We start from the raw sequence: 20,208 nt of genomic DNA on the forward strand, positions 1-20,208 counted from the left end.
AAAGGGGCTTAGACTTTGGACAGAAAGAGTCAGAGATGGAGTGGTACCCAGGTCCACGGCTTCTCCCGAAGCTGCCCATCTCCTCACTTTGCTGTGACAGGTATCTGCTGATGGGCGGGCACTTCCAAGGCACTGCCCACTTGGAAATGTGTACCCGGGCCGTTGCTTGTCAGAAATGGACCTGGCAAAGCTGTGCAAGAGGCTGGTCCCCAAGTAGGATGTTTGCACCCAAAGGTGCTGCTTGCATCTGGTTTCATCTGCGGGCCGTGAAACCCAGGTTTGAGGTAGAGAGAGGAAGCTGATTATAATCAAACATCACACAATCCTTTGACCACAGCGAGGCTCGGTGGGGGTGCAGGCTGTGAAGTGTGGATAACGAGGCTCCTTCATTATGTCGAGCCAAGTCAAAGGTTGTGTGCAATACACCGAGACAAGAGACACGGAGCCTGGGAGGGCTGGGGGCCTCAGGAGAGGCAGGTCAATGCAGCTCCATCTCACATGCATCCTTCTTCCACATAAAAGATGATCGTCCTGTGATGGGTACCCTCCTTAGGAATGGGGACTGTTTGCATTTATGAATTGATTTCAGCTCTCCAGGGAATGTTTTTAAAGGGTTATTTGAAATATCAATGAAATAATTTTTAAAAGCCTTCATGAGATCTCAGCTCTCCCAGTTGTGATGATTTGTCTGCTCATTAAAAATGCTTATGAAAGGATGTTTTTGTAATGCTTTGCCACAATCTGAATCACATTCTCTCTTCTGCACTTTGATTCAAATGCTTAGGTGGTAGTGTCACGGGATCCAGACTCTCTGATCCGGCTCATAGACAAGATGGGGGCTTCGTTTGCTGTGTCCCTGTAGGCTCAGCCTCCCCGTTAAGGCCAGCATTCGTGGTGTGAGAAAGAATTCTTAATTCTCAGAAAGTGGCTGGAAAGATAAAAGTTCTATGTTAATGTAGAGAAAACTTATGCCTTCATTATCTTTTTTCATTTTACTGGAAAACCTGGCTAAATCAGCAGGCCTGTCTGTGGGGCACGTGAATTCATACCCCAGAAACTGATGTTGAACTTGGCTTGAAAGGAAGCCTTTATCAAGAATGGTCAGGTCCTTCCAAAATTTCAATCCCCAATTTCAACCTCTCAATTTCAGGCCAGTTGCAGGCCAATTTGATGAAAGGATTATAAGACAAGACCCATATGAAACATTAGCCGGATTGGGTAAAAAACTGGGACGATAAGAGGGAATAAAAAACTAATAGGAGGTAGCAAAAAGGAGGGTTTGGACACTTCTAGAAAAGGGAGTTGGCCCAGGGGTCGAAACACCTGAATCTTGTCCTCTCTGTCACTTTCCTAAACCAATCGCCTAACGACCAAATGCTGGTGTTTCTTTCACTCTTGTCTGAAAGAGCAACGGGAACCCCATCTCATCTGGCTCACTTCACAGGGTTCTTAAAAGATGCAAGTAAAAACATAGGATTTGAAACTGATTAAGAAAAGAACCAGGCTTGTCGGTGAGGCGGCGGTGGCGGCAGCGGCTCGGCAGGCAGGTTCAGGCTTCAGGGCCCAGCCGCCGCCATGATCCTGCTGGAGGTGAACAGCCGCATCATCAAGGAGACGCTCACGCTCAAGTTAGAGAACACGGCTGCCAGAAACAAATCAGAAGCTGCAGAAGTAAAGTATGCAGATTTTGATGGAGTCCTCTATCATATTTCAAATCCTAATTGAGATAAAACAAAAGTGATGATCAGTATTTCTTTGAAATTCTACAAGGAACTTCAGGCACATGGTGCTGATAAGTTATTAAAGAGAGTGTACGGAAGTTACTTGGTAAATCCAGAATCAGGATACAATGTCTCTTTGCTATACGACCTTGAAAATCTGCCTGCATCCAAGGATTCCATCGTGCATCAGGCTGGCATGTTGAAACGAAACTGTTTTGCCTCTGTCTTTGAGAAATACTTCCAGTTCCAAGAAGAGGACAAGGAAGGCGAGAACAGGGCAGTTATCCATTATAGGGATGATGAGATCATGTATGTTGAGTCAAAAAAAGACAGAGTCACAGTAGTCTTCAGCACAGTGTTTAAGGATGACGACGATGTGGTCATTGGAAAGGTGTTCATGCAGGAGTTCAAAGAACGACGCAGAGCCAGCCCCACCGCCCCACAGGTCCTCTTCAGCCACAGGAACCTCCCCTAGAGCTGAAAGATACCGATGCCGCCGTGGGTGACAACGTCGGCTACATTACGTTTGTGCTCTTCCCTCACCATTGCAACGCCAGTGCTCGAGACACCATCAACCTGATCCACACGTTCCGGGACTACCTGCCCTACCACATCAAGCGCTTGAAGGCCTATATTCACACATGTATGGGGACAAAAACGTCGGACTTCCTCGAGGTGCTGAACCGTGCACGCCCAGATGCCAAGAAAAAGGAAATGAAAACAATCACGGGGAAGACGTTTTCATCCCACTAACTCCTGGGAACAGGAAGAGGAAGCCGTTGGCAGCTGAAGGCTGGAACACTTGCTACTGGACAATCGTAGCTTTTAATGTTGCACCTCTTCAGGTTCTTAAGGGATTCTCCATTTTGGTTCCATTTTCTACACGTTTGGAAAATAATCTGCAAAAACGAGCTGTGCTTGCAAGGACTTCATGGTTCCCAAGAATTAAAAAAAAAAAAAAAAAGAATTCCACTTGATCAACTTAATTCCTTTTCTTTACCTTCCCTCCCTCACTCCCCTTTCCCACCCCTTCTTTTCCAAGCTGTTTTGCTTTGCAATATGTTACTGGTAATGAGTTGCAGGATAACACAATCTTAACTTGTTTTCTCTAAGTATTTGAGTTCAAAACTCTTGTATCTAAAGAAATACGGTGGGGGTCATTAATAAAGAAAATCTTTCTAGCTTAAAAAAAAAGAAAAGAACAAAATAATTACCAATATGCTTGGGGACAAGATGGTGAACAATTCTATAACAGGATTAGGAGGGCAGGGAGGGCCCACTACCCATGGAGACAGGCAGGAGGCTGGGCCCCAGTGGGGAGGATGTCCCCGGCCAGCCATGAGCACAGAGCTGGCATGGTGATGGAGGGGAGGAGGCTGCCTTGTTCCCCATGGGACCCCCTTCCCGGGACACCTGCAGCCCCAGTGGAAGTCCCTATGCTCCTGGGACGGCTGGCTCCGAGGGCTGTGGGCTGGACCCAGGATGGTGGCGGCATAGATTCAGGGGAGAGATGGAGAAGCAGGAGGAAGCAGGGTCAGGAATTCGCTGAGAGCTGTGGCTCTCCCTGACCCGGAAGAGGATCAGACTCAGAAGCAAGGGGTGAGGATAACGGTGACATCTAAGTTGATTCACCCAAATGCTGGTAAGGGCACCACTCAGGGCTGAATGCTGGTGCAGATATTCATTAAATCTTTACAGATGTCCTAGCGGAGAGGACCGAACCCCACCCTGCCCCCCTGGGGCCCCGGAGCAGACACTGTGGAGGACGGCTGGGCAGTTTTCCCCAAAGTGAAACATAGTCTCAGCACAAAATCCAGCAACTGTACCCCAAGATATTTACCCGAATGAGGTGAAAATTTATCCCCTCATGAAAACCTGCCCAAGGACGTTTGTTTGCTTAGTCGCTCAGTTGTGTCCAGCGCCATTACCCCATGGACTATAGCCTTTGAGGTTCCTCCATCCATGTGATTCTCCAGGCAAGAATACTGGAGTGGGTAGCCATTCCCTTCTCCAGGGGATCTTCCTGACCCAGGGATCGAACCCAGGCCTTCTGCACTGTGTGGATATTTATAGTAGCTCTACTCATAATCTCCTGATTTGGGTAGCAACTCATCTATCCTTCGATAGATGAATGGATAAACAAACTGGTACCTCAAGACAATAGAAATCCAGTGAAAAATAAATGAGCTACTGAGCCATGGAAAGACATGGAGGAGACAAATTCATGTTGCTAAATGGCATAAGCAAGTTTTTAAAGTCTCCATACTGTATGATTCCAATTATAAGACATTCTGGAAAAAGCAAGACCTCAGACACAGTAAGAAGCTCAGTGGTCGCTAGGGGTTGGAGTAGGGTGGAGAGCACAGAGAATTTTTAGAGCGGTGAAATTCTTGATGACACGGTCACGCTGGACACATGATATTATCTGTTTGGCAAAACCCACAGAATACACAATATCAGGAGTGAACCCTAAGGTAAACTGTGGGCTTAATTCAGTTACTAATCATACTGGACCAATATTTGTTCATCAGTTGTAACAAACGTACCTCACTTGTGCAAGGTGTTAGGCTTCCTGGTGGCTCAGTCAGTAAAGAATCCGCCTGCAATGAGGGAGACCTGGGTTCGATTCCTGGGTCAGGAAGATCCCCTGGAGGAGGGCATGGCAACCCACTCCAGTATTCTTGCCTGGAGAATCCCATGGACAGAGGAGCCTGGCGGGCTGCAGTCCACAGGGTCACAAAGTGTCAGACACGACTGAGCGACTCTGCATACAACACACAGCGCAAGGTGTTAGTAAATAGGGGAAACTCTGTGTGGGGGGGGGGTGGGCTGAGAGTTTTATGGGAACTGTGTACTTCTTGCTCAATTTTCTATTAACCTAAAACCCATCTAAAAAATAAAGTACACTGATTAAAAAATTTCAGTCTCATCTCAGTAGTGATCACGGGGAAAAATGAGAATATTGGTGAATTTCTTGTTTTATTGTTTTCTTCCAGTTCTTTGGCTTGATTTCATCTGGAGGGTAAGTGGGATGTTGTGATTGTTTGTTCGTGTTCAGGTCCCCCAAAGGTTAATAAGCATGTCCATCTCCAGCACAGGGGAAGCAAAATGGTCTTTCTTAGCTTAGAGCAACAGTGAGCATATGTGGGGCTCCAGCAAGAGCTTTTCTGCAGTTTGACACATTGTCACCAGAGTATGGTCCTGGCGGGTGCACTGCTCCCTCTGAGTAACGAAAGCCTCTGCTCTCCAACAATCTGGTGGGGTGAGGATGTGAAGGTGATAGGAAGGGTAACCTGACCCATGACATCACCAAGGATCCTAACCCATGACATCACCAAGCTTCCATCTCGCTCAATGAGAGGAGCTATTGGCATAGAACTACCTTCGTTATACACTGAGTCCGAGGGGCCCAAGGCCCAATGAGCCATTCTGTGCGTCCTACCTCTCTTGCAGGGACCATCTTTATCCCCGTGAAGAAACATTTAGTGGGAACCTCAACAGTAGTCACCATAAGGCGGCCCCCGGGGACGGCCTTCCTCGATGGTCTGCGCTTCCAATGCAGAGGACCTGGGTTTGATCCTTGGTCAGGGAACTAGCTCCTACATGGTGCAACTAAAGACCTGGTGCAGCCAAAGAAATACATATTTTTAAAAAAATAAATAAATGAGGCAGTCCCAAGATATCAGGACCCAGAACCACAGGTGAGGGGAGGTTTCCTCCTTGGAGAAGATGAGCAAGGTGATGGAGAGAACACCAGTCTTCTGCATCCTCCACTTTTGAATGTCCCGAATCTGCCTGCCCCTTCCCTTTAAAAAAAATTGTAGTTAAATAAACATAACACAAAATTTACCATCCTAAAACCATTTATAAGTATTAAAATAGGGGGCCATTAGGCCCTTTCACGTTAGGGTGTCAGCAACTCCCTCATCCGCCACAGAACCCTTTGCATCTTGAAAAGTGGAAACCGTCCCCTTGAAACACTAAGTCCCCATTCCCCCCACCCCAATCCCTGGCTTCTTTCTCTAGGAACGTGTCTACTTTAAATACCTCACTTACGTGGAATTCTGTAGTATTTGTCCTACTTCACTTAGCACAATGTCCCCCAGGCTCATCCAGGTTGTAGCACGCCAGAATTTGCTTCCTTTGGAGGCTGAGAAACAGTCCATTGTGTGTATACACAACCATTTGTTTACCCACTCATCCACTAATGGACCTTCCACTTTGGGGCTATTGTGAATTGCTGCTATGAACATGGGCGTACCAATAAAAATACCTCTAGTTCCTGCTTTCAATTCTTTTGAGTATATATCCAGATGCAAAATTGCTGGATCCTGTGGTAACTCTCCGTTTAGTTTTCTGAGAAATCTCCATCCTGTCGTCCACAGCGGCTACACCATTTTACATTTCCACCCACAGTGCACAAGGATTCCAGTTTCTCCAAATCCTCACTAACACGAGTAATGTATTGGGATTTTTTTTTTTTTTTAATAATAGCCATCCTGACGAGTGTGAGGTGATGTCTCACTGTAGTTTTGATTTGCATTTCCCTAATGGTTAGTGATGGTGAGTTCATCTTTCCATGTGCTTATGGGCAGTCTGTATTCCTTCTTTAAACTTCCCTTATTTTTTAAAGTAGGAGCTGGTGGGACCTCGAAGCGTCATCACTAGGCTGCCTCTCCTTGTCCTTCTGACTGCTCTGTGTCAGGCCTTCTCTGGGTCCTGGGGTCTTGGTCCTCAGCTTTATATCCTCTGCTTACCTCTCTGACTTCCAAAAGACAGAAGCTCCATTTTATCTGGTGACTCTGTTCCACATCACCTTTCAGCTTAGCTTTCTCTCTCTTCTTTCTGTTTCTTCTTTTCAGCCAGAGGTGTTTTGAGCCCATGAAGCTGGAAGAAACACTTTCTGCAGCTTCTTGAATGAGTCATCTCAGCTTGTCCACACAGTGTCTTCACTCAAAACCTTCTCCCGCCTCCTCCTCCACCCTGAGCTCCTTTTCTCATCCCCAGACCAGTAGTATGAGGAAAACCATGGAAGACCTAGCTCATTTTCCTCTTATTAATGTCAGTTAGGAGGGGGGAACCTAAGAAATGCGGCCTTCCCCTCTTTACACCAGGCACTCTTATCTCTGCATTTTCCTTCTCAGAGTGTCTATCGACTAGCCAGTCCCCTGCTGCAGGACACATCCAAGTTCAAATGTGTTTAATACTCAGTTCCGGGTTTGGAGATGTTAGAGTCATCTAAACCCAAATGCTGCATTCTTGTTCTTGTGGAATTTGAGAATTGCATTTACAGCTACTTTGCATGCCCAGGAAATTTCTCCAAAACACCTAGAAACACCTCTCACAGACAAGCCATAACCTGTGGTTCACTCACCCAGTTGTGTCTGATTCTTTGCAACCCCATGGACTTATCTTCACTTTAAAAACAAACAATGGGACCAATAAAGATGAAAATACATCATAAGGATCTTTCCTGGTGGTGAAGTGGACAGGAATCCGCCTGCCAATGCAGGAGACACGGGTTTGATCCCTGGTCTGGGAAGATTCCTCATGCTGGAGGGCAACCAAGCTCATGAGCCACAACTACTGAGCCTGCAGGCTCCAGAGCCAGCATGCTCTGCAACAAGAGAAGCCATGCAATGAGAATCCCAAGTGCCATAATGAAGAGTAGCCTCTACTCGCTGCAACGAGAGAGAGCCTGCATGCAGCAGCTAAGACCCAGGACAGTCATCAATATATAAGTAAATAAAAACCATGAATTTGAAGTGTCTGGCATGTCTGTCACACCTTGATAAATACTTTTCATGCCAGTAGGATTTTATTTGATGACTACAAATAATCCCTAAAATTGAATAACATGCTCCAGTTTGATGGGCTTTCTCAAGCTTTACCTTACTCAGTCTCCATAGCAACCACATGAGACAGTCACTGGGCCACTAGGAAGGATGCCAATTGCAAGTCATCTTTAGCCTCGAGATATTTCTGTGCCAAGCAGTGGCTATCAGTAAGACTTTAAGCTCTTCAAGCTGTGTTCTCTCATTTCCCAGAGATTGCGAACGGTGTCGACTGAGTGAACTTTCCCAAGTTGCTAGTGGCCAAAGCCATCCAACTCTTCATGCGGTTATCTTATAATTGTCTATCCCCACCACCCCTTCCTTGCTGTGACTCAGCTGGTAAAGAATCCACCTGCAATGTGGGAGACCTGGGTTTGATCCCTGGGCTGGGAAGATGCCCTGGAGAAGGGAAAGGCTACCCACTCCAGTATTCTGGCCTGGAGAATTCCATGGGGTCACAGAGTCGGATATGACTGAGTGACTTTCACTTTTGCAGATCTGGGGTTTTTTTTTTAATTTTTTTTTGCGGGGGATGGGGGCTGCTGGTTTTTGCCACTCCTTTCTGCCTCCTTCTCCTTCTCTTCAGCAGTAATAATTTCTACTAGAAGTTCCCCTTTTCTATCTATTTACATCAGCTCTGAAAGACATGGAGGAGAACTTAGTTAATTGACCTACAGTGCAAATTTAGGCAGCCTATCTTTTCTGGAGAGAGAGAACAGAAATCAAACAGAACAAAAATGTGTTTGATCACATGGTATTCATTCACTGTTGAGATTCTTGGAGGAATATTTTCAGACAAATAGTCAACTCTCACATAGTATTCATGGTGGTTTGCTCCAGGAACCCCACGGATACCAAAATCCACAGATACTCAAGCCCTTTTATAAAACATCATAGTACTTGCATATAACCCATGTGCATCATCCCCCACACTTTAATCATCTCTAGATTACTTATAACATAAGTGCTATGGAAATAGTTGCTGGCATATGACAAATTCAAGTGTTACCTTTTGGAACTTTCTGGAATTAAAAATTTTTTTAAAAAATTTTCAGTGAAGCCACAGATGCAGAACATATGGCTATAGAGTCATGACAATATGAAGAAGATAAATCTTTACATCAAGCGTCCACAACAAATACAGATGCTACTTACCCTTGTCCAAAATATCAGATGTTTTGGTCAAGTTGCTTCTCTGATAGGAAAGATTGGAAGTGGATGAGCTTTCCAATCCTGCAGTAAGCACAGGACAGGCTGGAGTCAGGATGAAAATGCTCATCCTTGCTTCTACAGAAAGAAATCTGTAGGCACCTGGAAACCCTGCAGAACCCTTTGGAGGATTTCTGCCCTCAGATGACCCTCACATGGATGTTAAACATAGAATCCTTTCTTTGCCAGAACAGATAAGGGAATGATGAAAGGTTCATCAGAGGTGAACTCACTGCCTTATGGACAAAGGAAATGATGTAATGGGGATTCAACTCAAATAGCTTTGGAACATTCTGGAATCCTTTGACAGAATGGAAAACTCAACTAGAAAAGTGAACTTGGGGAAGCTCTGAGTCTGTGGTTTCACAGATACCTTTACACCCATGGTTTTCAGCCCTTTGGCTCCAAACCCAAACACTGACACCAAATGTCAGGGACTATTTCACAATTACAGTTTCTTTTTCAAGACCAATCTCAGCAGCTCACCTCTGAGCAGGTGAGCGCCTCTGCTGGCCCCTTAAAAGACAGAGGCAAGAGATTGTGAAGGTTTGCGTGTGGCTCTAATCTGTTGTTGCTTTTCATGGTTTTTAAAGGCAGTCAAGCACAGAAAGAGTACCTTGTGAGATGCTTTCCCCAAACCCTATGTAGTGCACAGCTGGGTGGGTTTTCCTGACTCATCTTGCCCTTCCCCCAGCAGATTCCAACCCCTTGATCCTGGCTCTCCGTAGGCTTCACATGGTCAGCCCTCTCAGCTCAGGAAGGAAGAGTAGCTTCTCACTGGACTTTGCTCTCCTCCACCCAGAGCCCTGTGTCCTCGTCCCCTCACTACTCCTCCTAAAGTTTGCTCTGTCCCTTCCTTTTTCTTCAGGTCACAACTCACAGCTTGTTAGATTTGTTAACACTGTAGGTAGCTCTCCTACGAGAGCTGCTGACAGTTCAACCTTCCAAGTGTGGCTGTATGTTTAAGCCACATATCTGTAACGCATGCATGCTAAGTGGCTTCAGTCATGTTAGACTCTGTGACCCAATGAACTGTAAACCACCAGGCTCCTCTGTCCATGGGATTTCCCAGGCAAGAATACTGGAGTGGGTTGTCATGCCCTCCTCCAGGGATCTTCTGGATCCAAGGATCAAACTCAAGTCCCTTATGTTTCCTGCACTGGCAGGTGGGTTCTTTACCACTAGTGCCGCCTGGAAGGTCCTGGATTTACATTGCTGTAGTTTGCAGTTCTTTGTGGGGAAGAAAGGCACAGCTTGTCCAGAGAGTGTAGACAATTTAACTGTGCTACGCTGGGGAGTGGAGTGGACAGCTTGCAGGACAAGATCCATAAAATTACACTTGGGCCATTTCTCCCACTTGCACGCCAATCACCACGTGAGTCTAATGACCTGTGAACCCCTAATCTAAAACCTTTGCAAAACAGACATTTTTTTTCTATCTTTTCACTCAGGGGTGTTACATTTGGGGATGTATTTTAACAAAGAAGAAGTGGATGTGTTCAGAACTTTAGGACCCTTCTTTGATTTTTGAATATTAAGCCAACCTTGCATTCCTGAGATACAACTCACTTGGTCATGGTGAGTAATCCCTTTTACATGTTGCTGGGCTTGGTTTGCTAGTATTCTGTTGAGGATTTTTGTATCTATTTTCTCAAGGGATGCTGTTGTTCAGTTGCTCAGTTGTGTCCAACTCTTTGCAACCCTATGGACTGCAGCACACCAGGCTTCCCTGTCCCTCACTATCTCCTGGAGCTCGCTCAAACTCATGTCCATTGAGTCGATGATGTCATCCAACCATCTCAACCTCTGTCACCCCCTTCTCCTCCTTCCCTCAATCTTCCTCAGCATCAGGGTCTTATCCAGTGGGTCAGTTCTTCACATCAGGTGACCGAAGTATTGGAGCTTCAGCATCAGCATCAGTCCTTCCAATGATTTTGGCATGCAGTTTTCTGTTCCCATGATGTCTTTTTGTATGATTTTGGCATCAGAATAATGCCATCCTATAGACTGAGTTGGGATCTGCTTTGACTCTTGCTCCTCCCAACCAGTTTTGATTCAGTAGCTAGAGTAATGTTTTAAATGTAATCCAAGTCACTTCTTGTCCTGACCACTGTGGCCAATGGCTGCCCGTCACATTCACCATCCAGACCACTTATCAGGGACTCCAATGCCTATATCTACATGGGCCACTTGACCTTTATCTCGGGCCACCTTCACTCATGCTCCCTTTCCTATAGTCAGATTTCCTCCAATCCACCCTGCTACTATCCACTTAAGGGCCTTTTACCTGCCTGTTCCCTTTGCCTAGAATGCCATGCATGGCTCCATCCCATCATGCAGGTATCTAAGCATCACTTTCTTAAAGGCCTTCTCTGAAGGGATCAGTAACATAGCCTCCATCTATGGTCAATCTCTGCCTACTACTCTGCTTTATTTTTTTAAAGCACTTATCATTTGAAATCACATTATTCATTCACTTGTTTATGGCTTGTCACCACTATTGTGTATATTCCAAGCTTCCCTTGTGGCTCAGCTGGTAAAGAATCCACCTGCAATGCAGGAGACTTGGGTTCAATCCCTGGGTTGGGAAGATCCCCTGGAGAAGGGAAAGGCTACCCACTCCAGTTTTCTGGCCTGGAGAATTCCATGGACTGTGTAGTCCATGGGGTCATAAAGAGTCAGACATGACTGAGCGACTTTCACACACTTCACACACACCACGAAGGTGAGGATTTTGTCCTCTTGGACTCTCAGAGGGATACATTTACAGAAGCTTAGTAAATGTTTGTTGGATAAATGGATAAGGTGAACAAATATTTCTGTGCAAGGATCAGTTCAGTTCAGTTCAGTCGCTCAGTCGTGTCTGATTCTTTGCGACCCCATGAATCGCAGCACTCCAGGCCTCCCTGTCCATCACCATCTCCTGGAGTTCACTCAGATTCACATCCATCGAGTCCGTGATGGCATCCAGCCATCTCATCCTCTATTGTCCCCTTCTCCTCCTGCCCCCAATCCCTCCCAGCATCAGAGTCTTTTCCAATGAGTCAACTCTTCACATGAGGTGGCCAAAGTACTGGAGCTTCAGCTTTAGCATCATTCCTTCCAAAGAAATCCCAGGATTGATCTCCTTCAGAATGCACTGGTTGGATCTCCTTGCAGTCCAAGGGACTCTCAAGAGTCTTCTCCAACACCACAGTTCAAAAGCATCCATTCTTTGGCACTCAGCCTTCTTCACAGTCCAACTCTAACATCCATACATGACTACTGGAAAAACCATAGCCTTGACTAGACGGACCTTTGTTGGCAAAGTAACGTCTCTGCTTTTGAATATGCTATCTAGGTTGGTCATAACTTTTCTTCCAAGGAGTAAGCGTCTTTTAATTTCATGGCTGCAGTCACCATCTGCAGTGATTTTGGAGCCCAAAAATATAAAGTCTGACACTGTTTCTACTGTTTCCCCATCTATTTCCCATGAAGTGATGGGAACCAGATGCCATGATCTTCGTTTTCTGAATGCTGAGCTTTAAGCCAATTTTTTCGCTCTCCTCCTTCACTTTCATCAAGAGGCTTTTTAGCTCCTCTTCACTTTCTGCCATAAGGGTGGTGTCATATTCGTTTTTTATTATGGTAACACATGAAACATGACATAAATGCCCAACAGTCAGGGAACAGTCAAATCAGGGCTAGTGTATCTGTAGGATGGAATGTGGTCATTTGAAACGATGCTTTCAAACTGTGGTGCCTGAGAAGACTCTTGTGAGTCCCTTGGATAGCAAGGACATCAAGCCAATCAATCCTAAAGGAAATCAACCCTGAATATTCATTGGAAGGACTGATGCTGAAGCTTTAATAATATTTTGGCCACCTGATGTGAAGAGCTGACTCATTGGAAAAGAACCTGATGCTGGGAAAGATTGAGGGTAGGAAGAAAAGGGGGTAACAGGATGAGATGGTTGGATGGCATCATTGACTCAGTGGACATGAGTTTTAGCAAACTCTGGGAGACAGTGAAGGACAGGAAGGCTGCCATGCTGCGGTCCATGGGATTGCAAAGAGTTGGCTGTGACCTAGCAACTGAACAACAACAGCAAAGTGGTGTTTAAAAAACTTTAATGACATGGGAAATTGTGCACAATATAGTGTCACACCAAAAAGATCAGGCCACAGTTCTATATACAATTTTGTTGTTTGTTGTTCAGTCACCAGTTTACAATAGACAGTTTAACCAAATATATTTTACATTATAAACATATTTATAGAAAGAAACATAAAAATTTTAAAGGGAAAACTGAACACTTGACAGTGACAGTCTCTGAATAGTGTGTTATGGGAAATCGCAACGTTTCCTTTATATTATTTTGTATGTCCTAAATTTTCTCTGATGTGCATGCATAATTTTAATAATAAAATATTGTAAAAAGTATGACTGCTATAGAATCAAATATGATTTAGCCAGCACATATGTAGCATATCATTTTGGAGAATAAAAGTTTTCAAATGGAAAGACATACCATCTCTCCTGAGTTGAAGTGTTCCCTTTAATAATTTTTCAAGTAGAAGTTTCTAAAACAATTCTGAATATGCAGTGAATTAGTGGTTTCCTGTGTGCTCACCCCTTGACTGAGTGAGCAGGTCCCGGAGATGATTTGGTTTGTTCTTTTTATAAGGGTCCACCAAGCCTTTCTCCTGGCTTCCCTGGTGGCTCACTGGTTTAAAAAAAAAAAAAATCGGCCTGTGATACAGGAGACCCAGGTTCAATTCCTGGGTTGGGAAGATCCCCTGGAGAAGCAAATGGCAACCCATTTCCAGTATTCTTGCCTGGGAAATCCCATGGACAGAGGAGCCCAGTAGGTTACAGTCCATGGGGTCCCAAAGAGTCGGACACAAATGAAAGACTAGATAACAAGAACAAGCCCTTCTCCCCTTCAGATTCTGACTCCTGGAACGAGACCTTGCCCCACATGGCTTTCTATCCCTGCAGAATCTATACAGCACTCTGCACCCACTCCTCACTAATGATGCTGGTAACACAAAGCACAGACCCACCCTCACCAGCCTTGCTCTGTAGCTTCAACTTCAGAGTGGAGATGGCAACTGGCCTTTTGTTAGATCTCAGAGCCTCAGGAGTTCCCCCAGCACATGTTCTTGTGGTTTTTCTGAACCAAAATGGTCTGTCTAATGCTACACTATCTGTCTTCTCTCCATGAAAGGAGGGAGCCCTGTCCAACCTAGGGCTGGTGATCGAACCGTACCCAGGAGGGCTCTGCCTACCATGCATGGGCTCTTTCACTTGCTCTTCCCTTCCCTGATGCCCGAAGCACCTCTCAATTGCAACCTTGCTCTTTCTTTCAATGTGCCCAGTGCCAGCAGGTGCCACGGAAACAGCTGCCACAGTGGTCAGGGAGGCTGCTCGGAGCCTCTGCTCTGCAGAACGATTCATCTCTTAAGAACGAACTACATTCTCTGCCATGGAAAGTCCCCTTCCCTGCACCAGGACCAGCCTGACCTGCATGGGAGTCCTCTGACAGTCGGTGCTCATCTCTGAGTTGTGAACAGCAACCAGTCTGCACTGTTTTGATGACAAGAAAACATTCAAAGATTTTTGCTGAAAACACAGGCTTAAGCAGAATTCCTAAGGTGATGGTGTAAAAAGAAGTTGTAGCATCCAATAGATTCTCGAAGGCTCTGTGCAATCTTTCTCTTTCACCTCCCTGAATGCTTTCCTCCATGCTGGTTACGAGGCCTCTAGAATCCCTGAAGAATTTAAGGCATTCCAGGAAGGAAACAAACACCCAGAAATACCCCAGAAGCAGCCAAAGGACTGGGATGTCAAACAAACTCTGGAACACTCTCAGAGAGGACTAGGGGCTGGTACAAGCACCACTTGCAGCTTGCAGACAGAAGAGGGGGTTCAGATGTTCTCTTCTTGGACTCCCTCCTTAAATTGCTTGTAAAATTAAGTTAGCCAAGAGATTTTCTCTTAAAAATGTAAAATGTGTGTGTTAGTTGCTCAGTCACATCTGACTCTTTACCACCCTATGGACTGTAGTCCGACATGCTCCTCTGTCCGTGGGATTGCCCAGGCAAGAATATTGAAGTGGGTTGCCATTTCCTTCTTCAGAGGATCTTCCTGACCCAGGGACTGAACCCACATCTCTTGTGTCTCCTGCATTGGCCGGTGAGTTCTTTAATCACTAGTTCCACCTGGGAAGCCCACACGTGGAAAATGGGCTGGCACTAACAATCGTTAATGATGAGCACTTTTTACACCTGACGTGGCCGCATCTTGTTCAGAGTTCAAGTCTTCCACTGGATCTAAAGACCTCAGGTGTTGCCCCCACCCCAGTGCCTCTGGGCCTCCTCCCCAACCTGGCTCCTCCCCATTCTTCTCCAGCTCCTGGTCTCCTCGGTTCCCCTCCTCAGGGTCTTTGCACCTGTGCTCCTCTCAGCCTGGATGGCCCCCTTCCAGACTCTATTCACAGAGCTCCCCCTCGAGACCCCCCTCCCTCCCGGGGACACTGCGCTCTATTGCACAGTCTTCCTTGGGCTCTGTGCATAAAATCTCCTCCCGGCCCAGTATTGTCTGCCTCCAACCCTGCCTGGGGGATCTCAGTAGCATTTATCGTCACCTCACACACTTGTGGTTTCAGTCTTGCTCTGTTTTCTCCTCGTAGAATGTGTACCCTGGGAAGGTGAGGGTTTGAGCAAGCTCCCAGGTGACTTCAACCCTTCCAGGGAGAGCTGACCAGCACCCTACCTGCTCAGGGGACCTGGGCCCAGAGCTGGCCTGCATCGCCATGCAGGAGCATGTCCCACAGTTTACCTCATTAGGAAGCAGGAAAGTGCAGAAGGCAGAGCCTGGTGGGGCCAGGTGTCAAATGGTGCCCTCTACTCCTCAGAGTCTAGCAAACAGGGGCCTGGACTCTCCAAACTGCACAGCCGAAAAGTATCCCAAACCCTTGGCTAGGATTTCTACAAATTTCTTGGGGATTTATATTCTCACGGGCTCTGTGTTTTCCATTGCAGCATAAAAAATTGCCATAAACTTAGGACTTACTGAAAACAACACAAACGCGTGACCTCACACCTTCCCGGGGTCAGGAGTCCAGCAGGGAGTAGCTGGGTCTGTAGCTCAGCCTCCCATGAGGCTGAGATCCAGATGTGGGGACTGAAGCAGGGGCCTCTACCAAGCCACTCACCTGCCGCAGTGTGGCTCTGTCTGTTGGAGGAGCAGACGACCACCATCAGACTCTATCCTGAGACCGTGCTGGACACCATGCCCGACCCCGACCTGCCTGTGTTCACACCCAGGTACTGGCCAGGGCTGGAGGGCGGCAGCAGAACAAAGGCCGCCCCACAAAGGCACCTCGGTTCCCATCCCAGGCAGAGGCTGCAGTGCTCTGGTGTGGGGGAGGGCGTGGGGCAGGGCCGGGGGCAGGGCCGGGGGCACCCAGGGAGGTGGGGAAGCCGAGCCCCCCTGTCCCACACTCCATCATCCCATCAGACCTCACCTACTGCTCAGCATCCATATTTTTCTGACCACCTCTGACCTAACCAGACTCTCCAAGGTAGTGATGGGTGTCTAGACACTTGTGTCATAAGGATTATGACACAGCCTACGGGGGAAGCATGACTCCCCTGCTGAAGGTGAAGCATGAAACACCTCTGCCTGTTGTTAGTGACCCTGACCTCTGCAGTCTCATTAAACCAGGAACAAGCACGGGGTTCAAGAACAGGCAACCTGTATTCAGTCCAGCCCCCTACAGTGTAGCTTCACACAGAAAGGGCCCACCTGGGAAAACAAGTGTTACCCTGTCCCTTCAGAAGGGCTTTTCCCAGGAAAACACACGGACAGGCATCAGCTGAGTCCTGTTAAAGCAATGGGGGTGGGATGAGTGGATACCCCTTGTCAGGAAGCCTGACACCCCCCCCACCCCCACAGCTCTTGGTCAGTTTGCAGCTCAGCTGTTGAACCCGGAAAACTCTTGCTCAGAGCCCAACACAATTCAGCCTCTTGGCAAAATTGTCTCATGTTCATGATCCTTGTCATTCTTATTGCCAAGCGTTTCCTTACTTCTGATGTAATCTAAATAAGTCTGTAGGTAAATGAACCTAGAGCTTGTTATTTGGAGAGAAATAAGTCAGAAAGAGAAAAACATATATTGTATATTAATGCATATACACGGAATCTAGAAAAGTGGTACCGATAAACCCATTTGCAGTGCAGGAATAGAAATTCAGACATAGAGAACAGACCTATGGACGCAGCAGGGGCAGGAGAGGGTGGGACAAATCGAGAGAGCAGCGCTGACATGTGTGTGTATTGCCGTGTGTGAAACAGGTAGCTCACGGGAAGCTGCTGGATAACACCAGGAGCTCAACCTGGCGCTCAGTGACAACCTCGAGGGATGGGACTGCAGTGGGCTGCCATGCCCTCCTCCAGGGGAGCTTCCCAACCCAGGGATCGAACCCAGATCTCCCACATTGCAGGCACATTCCTTACTGTCTGAGCCACCAGGGAAGCCCTCAAGTATACCAATGGCTGAATCATGTTGATATATGGCAGAAACCAACACAATACTGTAAAGCAGTTATCCTCCAATTAAAAAGAAATATGATGATTAAAAAATATTTGAAAAAATGACAAATCAGTCTCTGTTCTTGCAACCAGGAGAGGCTCATTCCCATTTGATAGATGAGAAAGCTGAGGTTCAAACTGTCTAAGTGATGGGCCCAACATAAATGTAGGCTGATTCCCTGAAGACAGCAGCACCCAGAATGAATGTGCCCATGGGTGGGCAAAGAAGACATAAGGGCAGAAAATGCTCCTGGCTGCAAATGCCCACCTCAGCCTGCTGGGGCACTGAAGGGGCCATAGGAGTAGCCCCCAGCAATGAGAGGAGCAGTCAGGTATTGGAGCCACTGAGAAGGAATTTGCTTTTTCCCCTCTAGTGATCAAAAGTGACAGCACACTGAAAAGCAGAGACATCACTTTGCCAGCAAAGGTCCGTCTAGTCAAGGCTATGGTTTCTCCAGTGGTCATGTGCGGATGTTGGACTATAAAGAAAGCTGGGCACCGAAGAATGGATGCTTTTGAACTGTGGTGTCGGAGAAGACTCTAGAGAGTCCCTTGGACTGCAAGGAGATCCAACCCGTCCCTCCTAAAGAAATCAGTCCTGAATATTCATTGAAAGGACTGATGCTGAAGCTGAAACTCCAATACTCTGGCCACCTGATGTGAAGAACTGACTTGTTGGGAAAGACCCCGATGCTGGGTAAGACTGAAGGCAGGAGGAGAAGGGGATGACGGAGGATGAGATGGTTGGATGGCATCACCAACTCAATGGACGTGAGTTTGGGTAAACTCCAGGACTTGGTGATGGACAGGGGGTCCTGGTGGGCTGCAGTCCATGGGGTTGCAAAGAGTTGGACATGACTGAGCTACTGAACTGAACTAACTGATCAAAAGTGGAGAAGGCATCCTGTGGCTGAGACTGTAGATGGGGGCCCAGGCATCGCCTCCCTCGAGCAGGCTGAGAGGAGAGAGCCAGTGTTTCTTAGGGGCCCCAGTTTTGACCTTGCTCCCCTTGCTGCTCTGACTTTAGTGGCCCATGTGGTTCACGTACACAGATTTCCAGGATCTTTTTAGAACTATACACACATGCCATCTCTCCCCCTGGGGTTTCGCAAGAGTCACTTGGTTTGACTTTTAATAGCATCTTAGCAGTTGATGCTACTGAGCAGGTTCCAGCTACGTAGAGAGTAAGAAGTGACTCGGGGGTTTTTCACACCGCACCCTGAGGGCTTGTTTTGGGAGACCTTTTCTATCAATCGCTTGAACAAATGTCCTGCCCGGGTGTGAGAGAGCCAGTTCATTAGAAAGAGAAACATCCGTCCTTCCCTCCAGTCATGTGCAAGACGCTTGTCTGTCCCAACTGATGGCTCACTTTGAGCCCTGGGTATTTATTTGTTTCTAATTCCCCTCCTTGGATTGAACGTGTGTTAGGAAACAGATTATATGGAATATAGCTGAAGTTCACTTTTGTTCCAATAAACCAAAATCTTCAGTCTAGAGTGATAACCTATAAAAGATTCAGTGCCCTTGGGAAAACAAATTTGCTGAATAAGGGCTCGAGGCCTTGAGAACTTGCCTTCAGAGGCCCTTGGGGATCAAGTGACAGCATTTTTCTTGTCTCAAGTGTCGGGTTTCTAGGTCAGAGGTAAAAGGATGTGACTAACAGGACTGCTGATCACTTTTTAATTCATAAGAATGCACACAAAATTCCCACTTCTCTTGGCTAAATCGAGTTTCCCATTGGGGAGCAAACCATGAGTGGATTGCACGGGACTGCAAGAAGTAGCAGAGCCTGCCTGGCCCACCAGAGTGGGAGGCCCGCGATGCTCAGTGCCCAGAGCACCCTGCAGAGGCACAGGAGCTGAGCAGAGGGTGGGCTCAAGGCACCCTCACTCCTCGTTAAAGTACCAGGCACAAGCTCCCGAATGAGGGGGGTCTGTGAGCTGTGGCCTCTCTGCTCTGATGAACTTGAGTATCTGGGGATAAGCTGCTCTGTCCACATTTGTGAACTGGTCCCTTCTTGGTTACTTTATCAAGAACAGTATAAGGTAGCTGCCCAGTCAAGAGGGCCAGTAGCCTGGAAGATAGGATTCACTGGCTTTCTACATCATCATCACCATTATTATCATGGCCACCACCATCATCACCACCAGCATCACCATCATTAGTGCCATCACCCTCATCACCATCATTATCACCACCACCATCACAGCCATCACCACCGCCATCACCACCACCAGCATCACCATCATTAGTGCCATCACCCTCATCATCACCATTATCACCACCACCATCACAGTCATCACCACCACCATCACAGTCATCACCACCACCATCACCACCACCAGCATCATCTCCATCATCACGGTTATTACTGCCACCACCACCAGCACCACCATCATTACTACCATCAGCATCTCCATTACCACCACCATCACCACCACCAGCATCACCATCATTAGTGCCATCACTCTCATCATCACCATTATCACCACCACCGTCACAGTCATCACCACCACCATCACAGTCATCACACCGTCATAGTCATCACCACCGCCATCACCACCACCAGCATCACCATCATTAGTGCCATCACCCTCATCATCACCATTATCACCACCACCGTCACAGTCATCACCACCGCCATCACAGTCATCACCACCATCACAGCCATCACCACCGCCATCACAGTCATCACCACCACCATCACAGCCATCACCACCGCCAACACCATCGTTTTTACTGCCACCATCACCACCTTCACCATCTTCATCATCACCATCCTGACCACCGCCATCACCATCTTCATCATCCGCATTGTAGTTCTCACCGGCACCCCTACTTTCCTGCCAACACAGAAAGCATTCGC

At 47.0% G+C, this 20,208-nt stretch overlaps 1 pseudogene; it reads left to right on the forward strand.

Annotated features, from left to right (window-relative positions):
* Positions 1,553 to 2,491, forward strand: LOC102168512 (annotated as a pseudogene).

Source organism: Capra hircus, chromosome 3 (genome assembly GCF_001704415.2).
Source record: "Capra hircus breed San Clemente chromosome 3, ASM170441v1, whole genome shotgun sequence".
Taxonomy (NCBI): Eukaryota; Metazoa; Chordata; class Mammalia; order Artiodactyla; family Bovidae; genus Capra; species Capra hircus.